Consider the following 9,574-nt stretch of genomic DNA (forward strand, 5'->3'; position numbering starts at 1 on the left):
TGTATCTATGATTTTTCAAAATTATTCTTGAAAGGCTAATTCTCCTTTCTATTTTTAGTGTTTTACTAGGTGCTCATATTGTTAAAGAGAGCAAGACAGAGATTATCTGATTAGACAGTGACAGATCCCTGGAGCCCTCCACAAGATCCTCTCACATGACATCACTTCCTGCCACTCCTCAGGAGCAGTGCTCCAAAATCAGGCAGGAAGTAGATGAAAATGGGACGATGTGCCTGGGATAATAGTTCAACAGAAGAGCCTGATCCTAGCACATTCAAGGCAATGAGTTCAATTTCAGCCCAAAACAGAAATGAAAAGAAACCCACATCAACCATGTAGGCCGAACCATAAGAAACTGCCAGTCATTCAGTTTGGTTAATAATCAAGTATCAGCAATTTCCTGGGAGTCAGTCTCAAGACAGGAAGAGGAGGGATGTAGCTGCCATCTTCCCCCACCCATATTGCTCTTAAAGGAGTCTAAGATTTGAGGTTCTTGTGTGTGTGTGTGTGTGTGTGTGTGTGTATCTGTATGTCTGCGTGTAAATAGAGTAGTCCAAAAGCTGCCTATGCCCTCACCACAATGTCTAGCTTCCACTTCAGGTGGGAAAAATTTGCTTCCTATTTAGCTTAGTAAGCCTGCTCTAATGCTCATAATTACAACAGTTTTTTTTTTTGAATTGACTTTTAATTAGCAGTGAGAAGGTTCACAACAGGAAATGTTTTAAGCCCTTAAGGAATGTTTCCCATGGTTTTCTGAATAGAGACAGATCTCAATAAAACTCAGCACTAATAAAAACATCAGCATCTCTCTCTTACTTGCTCTTGCTTTATAGGTGATTTGATTTAATCCATTTTTAATAGGGCACACATTATTAAGAAATATTTGAAATAATACATTAGTCAGGTTTTTTTTTTGTTTTTTTTTGTTTTTTTTTGTTTTTTTTTTGATCACTATGAAGAAATACTCTAGAGAATCAACAGAAAGGAAAAGTTTCTTTCTTTGGCTTGTGTTTCAGTCCATGGTCCCTTAGTTCTGTGGTTTCTGGGAACTGTGAGGAAGAACCATGTGTTGAAGCAAAAGTGCTGAGAAAGATAGGGGAAGGAGAGAGAGATAGGCAGACATAGATAAAGAGAGAAGGAAAGAAGGAAGGAAGGAAGGGAGAGAGAGTCCTTTAAGGACCCACTCTCAGTGACCTGCTGACCCAGCTAAGACCATCAAACTCCAAAAGTTGCTGCCACCTCCCAATAGTCCACTAAAAATGTCCCTGCACATGGACCAACGATGACTTCAGAGCATCATGAGCCGAGCACTCCCAGCCCTCATCTCTGCATGCTGCTGCATGAGGAGCCAAAGCTTCGGTGTAGGGCCTCTGGGGATGTGTGTATGTGTGTGTGTGTGTGTGTGTGTGTGTGTGTGTGTGTGTGTGGGCATCTCAGACCCAAACTATTACGCTATGCATCCTCTGCAGTACAGAGGTTTCTACTGATGATGGGTCTTTAGAAACGTTTTAAAGCAGATGATGGCATGTGACCTGAACTCTAGACACTGACAGAGCACCCCATTCCATGGAGAACCTAAAGCCAAAAAAGTTGATGCTGCTGATGCAACTTCACATAGATCTTTGGGCAAAGAGGAAAATGTTGACAGAAGCTTTAATATGCTTAAATGAAAATGAAATTCAAATAGAATCTTAATCACTGAAGTGACTGGAGTGGAGCGAATGATGTTAGCAGAAGTAGTAGTTAATTTTTCAGACCGTACCATGGAATTAATTTACATTTTTAATTTGGTTACGAAAAACAATACTACCAAATATATGGGACCTTCTTGGCTTTAAGTTATTACTCTGTGGGAGTAGATGAATGAGCAGGGTGGCTACTTTCAAACAGAGGCACTTGAGGCTTTAATTCATTAGCCATCCAAGAAGGAATAATAAATACTTCAAATAAGCAATGCTTTTCATATCTGCTCACTAATGAAATTTTAATTAACTATAGAACCAATTATAAGATTCAGTAGGAAATGTTGCAAGATTCATGTTCCAAAATGGAAATTAAAGCACTCACATAATTTTTCTGGTTGGTTTTCTGTAGAAAGCCTTCTTGTTCTTTCTCTTTAATGTTTTATCACCATCAGTGTGAAGTATACACAGTCTCCTGCAATAGTTTTCACAGCTGAATTCCTTTTTATTACTTGCTTCATGGATACAAAGTATCATACACATGTGCAGGAGAGTTTGGAAAGTACAAAATTATGTATTACCCAACTTAGATGAATTGTTAGCCCCCAAAGAGGCCCCTTTCTATTTTACATACACTAAAAGTCTTCTGTGAGTGTCGTTATATGCCTGTTACTTGAACAGGTAGGACTCTGAAACACAGGCATTTGCCTGAAAATTTTCTATTATAATCTTTTATCTTCTTGTCATAAAGGTGAGGGAATAAACAAGAATTACTTATAATGCTTTTAAAAATTAATTGTTAAGGTCAGCCTGCAGTTTCATTGTGGCATTTCCATACATATGTGTCAGCATATTCTGTTCTAATGTATTCCCAGTCTCGCTCTTGCTGGTGTCAATTTCCCTGCCTTCAATTTATATGCTGTGTATGTGTGTGTGTCCACATGTGTGTGCACGTATGTGTATGAGGAGATCTGATGACAATTCTGAGTCTTGTTTCTCAGGTACTGTCCCCTCTGCTTCTTTTTTGAGGTAGGCTCTCTCACTAATCTTTAACTCACCAAGTAGGGCCGTGAGCTCCAGGGATTCACCCTCTGCCTCCTCAGTGCTGGGATTACAAGCATGCGGTCACTCCAACTCTTTTGCAGTTCCAATGGGAGGGATGCATTCTTTCCTTTACTTCATGTGCTTGGACAGTGGTGTCCCTGCTGCTGTAAACTTCTTCCATATTCTCCCTTCCTATTCCACCCCTCCCATCCTATTCCACCCCATCCCACTCCATCTATCCTTCCACTCCTCCTCTTCTTTCCCCTCCCCTCCCATTCCATCCCACCCTTTTCTATCCTCACATCCCTGTATTAGAAGACTAGCTTTTGGGAGCAACTTGCTCACTGGTAAATTGGAGAGGGCAGATGGCATCAGTGTTCAGATGGGATGAGAGTTACGATTGGATTTTACAAGGAAAAGTAAGAGATACTTTCTAGAGGTCTAATTTCCATACACTGTACTCTTCCTGTAGTGCGTCTGCAGAGAACAGCTCATACTGCTCGAGAAAGTCCATAGAATTTAAGGAAAGTTCATAGCTTTTCCTCCCACCACCTCATCTTACTAAGATGCATTTCCCCAGGGTATGAAAAGTTTTAGATCCTAAGAGAAGGACATCTGATGTTCTGAACTTGGCTGGTGCAGTCCAGTAGTGAACCTCTTCCACTACTTAGAGTATTGTTGAAGATTACCACCTTCTAAAGAGAGTGTGCTGGGTGTGGTGGCACACACCTTTAATCCCAGCACTGGGGAGGCAGAGGCAGATGGATCTCTAAGAATTCAAAATCAGCCTGATGTCTACATAGTAAGTTCCAGGACAGTCAAAGCTCCACAGTGAGATCCTGTCTCAACAACAACAACAACAAAGGCAAGCACATGACAAGAAAAGAAGGTGTTAGAGAGAGAGCCTTAAGGACAAAGATTTCCAGTGAAGGCTAGGACTTCTTCCCACTAATTTCTGACTCATCACAAGTGAAGTGTGTTCATAGCTCAAGATGAAATGTCAGCAATAGTGAAGCCCACAGCCAGGGCCTCACTAGCTGTGCATTAAATGCTTCTTTTCCATGGCACTGAAGAAAGTTTAATGAGGACTATTAAACTTTTGAAGGTTGCTGCATGTAAATTGTAAGTGAACATTTTGTTTCTTTCAGACAGTGATTCATCATTTGCTCAAGTAAACTTATTTCTAAGGCATATCATAAGGTATTTATTCTTTTTGTTTGTTTTGAGACAAAATCTCACTCTGCACCCTGGGGACTCATGGTGATCCTCCTGCTTCAGCCTCTCCAGTACTGGGATTATAGACTGTAGATTCCACATCCTGGGATAATAGACTGTAGAGTCCATGTCCTGGGTTTATAGACTGTAATTCATGTGCTGGGATTATATACTGTAGGTTCCATGTCCTGGGATTATAGACTGTAGATTCCATGTCCTGGGATTATAGACTGTAGATTCCATGTCCTGGGATTATAGACTATACATTCCATGTCCTCGGGTTATAGACTGTAGATTCCAGTCCTGGGATTATAGACTGTACATTCCATGTCCTGGGATTATAGACTGTAGATTCCAGTCCTGGGATTATAGACTGTAGGTTCCATGTCCTGGGATTATAGACTGTAGGTTCCATGTCCTGGGATTATAGACTGTAGGTTCCATGTCCTGGGATTATAGACTGTAGATTCCAGTCCTGGGATTATAGACTGTACATTCCATGTCCTGGGATTATAGACTGTAGATTCCAGTCCTGGGATTATAGACTGTAGGTTCCATGTCCTGGGATTATAGACTGTAGATTCCAGTCCTGGGATTATAGACTGTAGATTCCAGTCCTGGGATTATAGACTGTACATTCCGTGTCCTGGGATTATAGACTGTAGATTCCATGTCCTCGGGTTATAGACTGTAGATTCCAGTCCTGGGATTATAGACTATAGAGTCCATGTCCTGGGATTATAGACTATAGAGTCCATGTCCTGGGATTATAGACTATAGAGTCCATGTCTTGGGATTATAGACTGTAGATTCCGTGTCCTGGGATTATAGACTATACATTCCATGTCCTCGGGTTATAGACTGTAGATTCCATGTCCTGGGATTATAGACTGTAGATTCCAGTCCTGGGATTATAGACTGTAGATTCCAGTCCTGGGATTATAGACTGTAGATTCCATGTCCAGCCTCAGAAAATATTTGCTCTGTTTTCATTCATTTGTAAAATATTTAATATCTTCTACTTTCTGCTAGCAAAAATATGCTGATAGATGAAGTAATTTTTAGCAGTGTATATAATTTCTGTCATAAAATAAAAGGAAACGTTGGTTCTGGGTTTATTTTATACATATATCTTGTTGATATTATACAAGAAAACAGAACTCTTGAATTTAATGTATACAAGCATTCACACACACCAAAGGACAATAACCCAACTAAGACCTCTATTTCCACTTCATCAACTGCTCTTAAACCTAGCTGGCTACCAAAATGCACATATGGCATTTTATCACATTTCTAATTTGCAGGACTGAGGATGAGTTATGTTTTATTAGATATGAAATTATTTTGTCTTAATGGCTTTTAGTAAATATAAAAGGATCTGACTATTTCATAGTGATTTTTATATCTCTTGTCTTATTGAGACAGTCTCATGTATCTCAGGCTATCCCTGAACTCACTCTGTAGTTGAAAAACGACCTTGGGCTTTTAATTCTCCTGTAAAATTTTAATTCTTCTATAAAACTTAAATGGAAGTTTTATATTGAACCCACAGGGCGTTGTGCATGCTAGGCAAGCACTCTAGTGCCTGAGCCATGATCCCAGCCCTGGATTTTACATTTCTAAAAATATATGTAAACAAGCACTCACTGGATGAAAACTTAAGCCTTGCCAACCCATTTAGCTAATGGTTTAACAATACGGTTTGCCTTTGCATGGCTAAGGTACATAGTATATTTTCCCACTGGTTGAAATATTACATTTAATGATTATATTGGACTAAATAAGACAAAGTGAGTGAGTTCCAGGCCTGAAGCAGGGTGTGGAAGGGTCCTGGTCTTATTCCTACTCTAAACTAATAATATTGACTTTAGGGATGGGATAACTGTACTTTATACAGTGATACAGCTTCAAATTATCTGTGGTCAGCACAATCGAATAACCTTAATACATTGCCATTTAATATTATTTTAGAAATAATTTTGCTGTGTGTGTATAAAATTCAAAAGGGGGTTGGAAAGATGGCTCGATGGGTAAAAAGGTGCTTGCTGATGACCCTGGCAACCGAATTTGACCCCTGGAACTGCACAGTGAAGGAAAGAATTGACTCCAAATTGTCCTTTTACTTCTACTCATCCGCGGTTGCTTGGTATAAATGTACCCTTCACACACACTAAATGACTGTAATGAATTTTTAAAAAGTTTAATAGGATTTAAAGAGCTGAGTGATGTTATCACACACAAAACGTCCTCATTTCCATTCCCTTAAGTGTGTGCTTTCTTTAATATGCAGTGTCCTCGGTCTGGAAGATCTTCAAAAGCCACCAATTCTACAGAACTCTTTAAACTTTGACAGACACATCATGTAGGCAGGCACAGTGCTCCATGTCTGTAATCCCAGCAACCCAGAAAGAGAAACTTCAGTATCAATATTGAGTTAAAAATGTGCTGGTGGACACACAGTTTTTCTAGTTTTTTTTTTTTTTTTTTTTTTTTTTTTTTTTAGGATTTTAAGGATTTGTCAGTCAAAGGTTTCCACTGCAGGGTACAGTGTTCTTTTTGGTGACAGCTTTAGTATCTATTTTTCTTTCTCCCTTGTAGGACCTGTTCTCTGGTAGTGGTCAAGTCACTTTGTCTTCAAGAGGAGCCAGTATAAAGGCAGGAACACCACAGCTTTAAAGATCAAAAGCTTGCTTTAATATACCACTCCTCAGTTTGCTGTCCACTGAATGTCCCTTGAGCTCTGCTCTCAATCAGAGCTCTGTGTACCCAACATCAAACCACTCAGTGTTTTTAACCAAACAGGCCATGTGTTTGTGGTGTCTTGGTACACTATGTTTCTTCCCTTATGTCTTCACTATCAAAGGAACAAGCCAGAACAAGCAACTAATGGGAAATTTCCAGAATATTGTAATAGAGAGAGATGCCCAGAGTTGAGGGTCAGAGTGTCCTGGCATGGTGGGAAGGACAGACAAGCAACAGCTAAAACGGTTTGCCAGCTATGATTGTTTATGTCATCAGAAGGGCTTCTTAGAAAGATGACTAAGTAAAGTTCATTCCTGTGTCACACTGGTTTTCTTTAGGGTATGGGGATATACAATTCAGTTTGTCATGCAGGAGATAAAGAATGGAAATTCTAGGGTCAGTGTCTGGCCTTGTGACCCATAAAGGAAGGAGTCAACTGTGTCTTATGAGAGTGAGGAAGAAAAACTGGACTGTGTTGTGCATCTCAGTAAACTGAAAGCATCTATATAACTGTGGGTTATGACCCCATCTGGGGTTGTGCGACTGGACGTGGAAGCTATAAAAATTTGGCAAGTGTGAAAGTTTTCTGGATGCACAAAGCCCCCAAATTAATTCAACATGAGTCATGCAATGAATTAAGGTGTCTTTGGTAGCTACCATCTATATATATATGATGGGGAATTATTGCAGCCTCAGGTCTGAACACACACACACACACACACACACACTTTCATATTTCACACCAGCACGCTGCACACCATCACACTATATACCATCAACAAAAGCTGCCTGAAATGCAGCTCAGAATAGAGTCTGTCATATATTTGGGATTTCAGGGCTTTTACTGTACATACAAAGCTCTCTGTACTTATATAAAATGGTTTAATTATAGAAGACAGAGATTTTTTTTAAATATTTTGCAACTAGTCCTTGGCATGAAAATATCAAATTAACATATCTTTGTATTGTTCTGTGTTTGCCAAACAAGCACATCCATCTCATCAATATGTAAATTTGCTTTAATCTTTAATAAGTGGTAGAATCGTACAAATACCGAAGAATTGCTTTAAAATAAATTTGCTGTTGACTACCAGTAAGTGTTTTATATGTTATGTACCTATCTGCCTAGGGTCATGTACAAGTTTCTCAGGTGAGGAGAAGCCATGAATGGATAAATTTTATGAAGCATTTGTTGATGTTACCTGGGGAAGGTTTCATTTCAGGAAGAAGGGTTTTGGGAAACAATGGGTAAAGATGCTAACTTTTTTCCTACGGTCGTAGGGTTCAGGTCAAGTTTAACATTATCCCCACTACTGCTGACTAACATTCTGGCATTAAGATTGCCTGTCTCCACAACTAGCTTTTCTCACAGTTGAGCTCCCAGAAGCGGCCTCCAGATTGAGCAGCTTACAGCGTTTATTGGCAGTTTCTAAGTTGAGCAGCTGGAGGATGTTTGGAGCAGCCTGCAGCAAGCCAGTTCTGGTCTCTGGCTTGTTTGTGTGCGATTTTGAACTAAGAGAACCTTTTTTTTTTTTTTTTTTTTTTTTTTTTGCATTTTTTTTTTTAAAAGAAGAAAATTGAGAAAAGAAAAAGATATTGCTGAGGTTTACTTTTGTGCTTTTGCAAAGGCTAAATTTATTACCCAGCTCCTTTAGAAAGGTTTGTCTACTCCTGGGTTACAAATGTGTGGAGGAATGTCGAGATGGTCATAGCAAAGGCCCAGCCAGTCCTGCAGATGCTTGGGAGCTGAAATGTGTTACACAGCTGTGTTGACCTAAGGGGGTGTGTATATGTGCATGTGTGTGTGTCCAACTCATCTGTGTCCCCATTTATGTACCCATTGTGTCCCTGTCTGTACGTCTTTGTATCTGTCTCTCTCTCTCTCTGTCTACCTGTATTTGTGTGTGTGTGTGTGTGTGTGTGAAGACACCTTGGGTTTTTCCAGTGTGGTTCAGACTGTGGCTGTGAAGTGAAGGAACTGTGATCATGTATTTGACCCTAGTGAGACAGCAAGAGGAGCGACCACTCTAGTACTAAAGGCAGGGTAGAGGTTCTGGCAGCAGCCACTGCACCAGCCTTCCCTGACATCCTCAGAGAGAGTTTGGCATCCTCTTCTGCTCTCCCACAGGGCAAGGTTTGTTGCTACTTATTATGTGATTAGCTTTTCACCTGCCACTGGTCCCTGCTCTGAGGAGGCATACTTACAAACAGGAATTATGTCTTATTTCTTTTTGTTTCCTGGTGCTGGATACAGGGGCTGGCACACAGAATAGCCTCAGTAAAATATTAACTGAATACATAGCTATCGTTGCTTATGTGAGATTGAAAAATAGGTCGGAAGCTATCTGGGAGCTCACTGTGTAAGGCACTAGAAGCATGTCTTACAAGTCAGAGCTTGATTTATTTCCGTGAAATGTTTATGACTGAATTTGACATTTGAATCCAAGAAGAGCAGAATGTGCAAGTTCAATCCCACAGTGGAGTTGGAAATCATGCTGTATGTGGTGGGGGCAGTGAGATGGCTCAGTGGTTAGAGTCACTTGTCACAAAGCCTCACAGGCTGAGACCAGTCCCTGAGAAATACACAGTGGAAGGAAGACTAATGCCTGCAGCTTGCCCTTTGGTCTCACACGTGCACCGTAGCACACATGCATGAAACCACACACACACACACACACACACACACACACACACACACACTTAAAACGATCATTGAAAAACGAGGTGGTGGAGAGTGATGGAGGAAGAATGGCAGAGGAAGAAATCTGACATTGACCTTTGGCCTCCAAAGACACATGCACACCTGACATATATGTGCAAATACACATACTACACACACACACGCACACACACACAAATTATAACAGGAATTGCTCTCTGTGAAGACA

Source organism: Chionomys nivalis, chromosome 1 (genome assembly GCF_950005125.1).
Source record: "Chionomys nivalis chromosome 1, mChiNiv1.1, whole genome shotgun sequence".
NCBI classification, from domain to species: Eukaryota; Metazoa; Chordata; class Mammalia; order Rodentia; family Cricetidae; genus Chionomys; species Chionomys nivalis.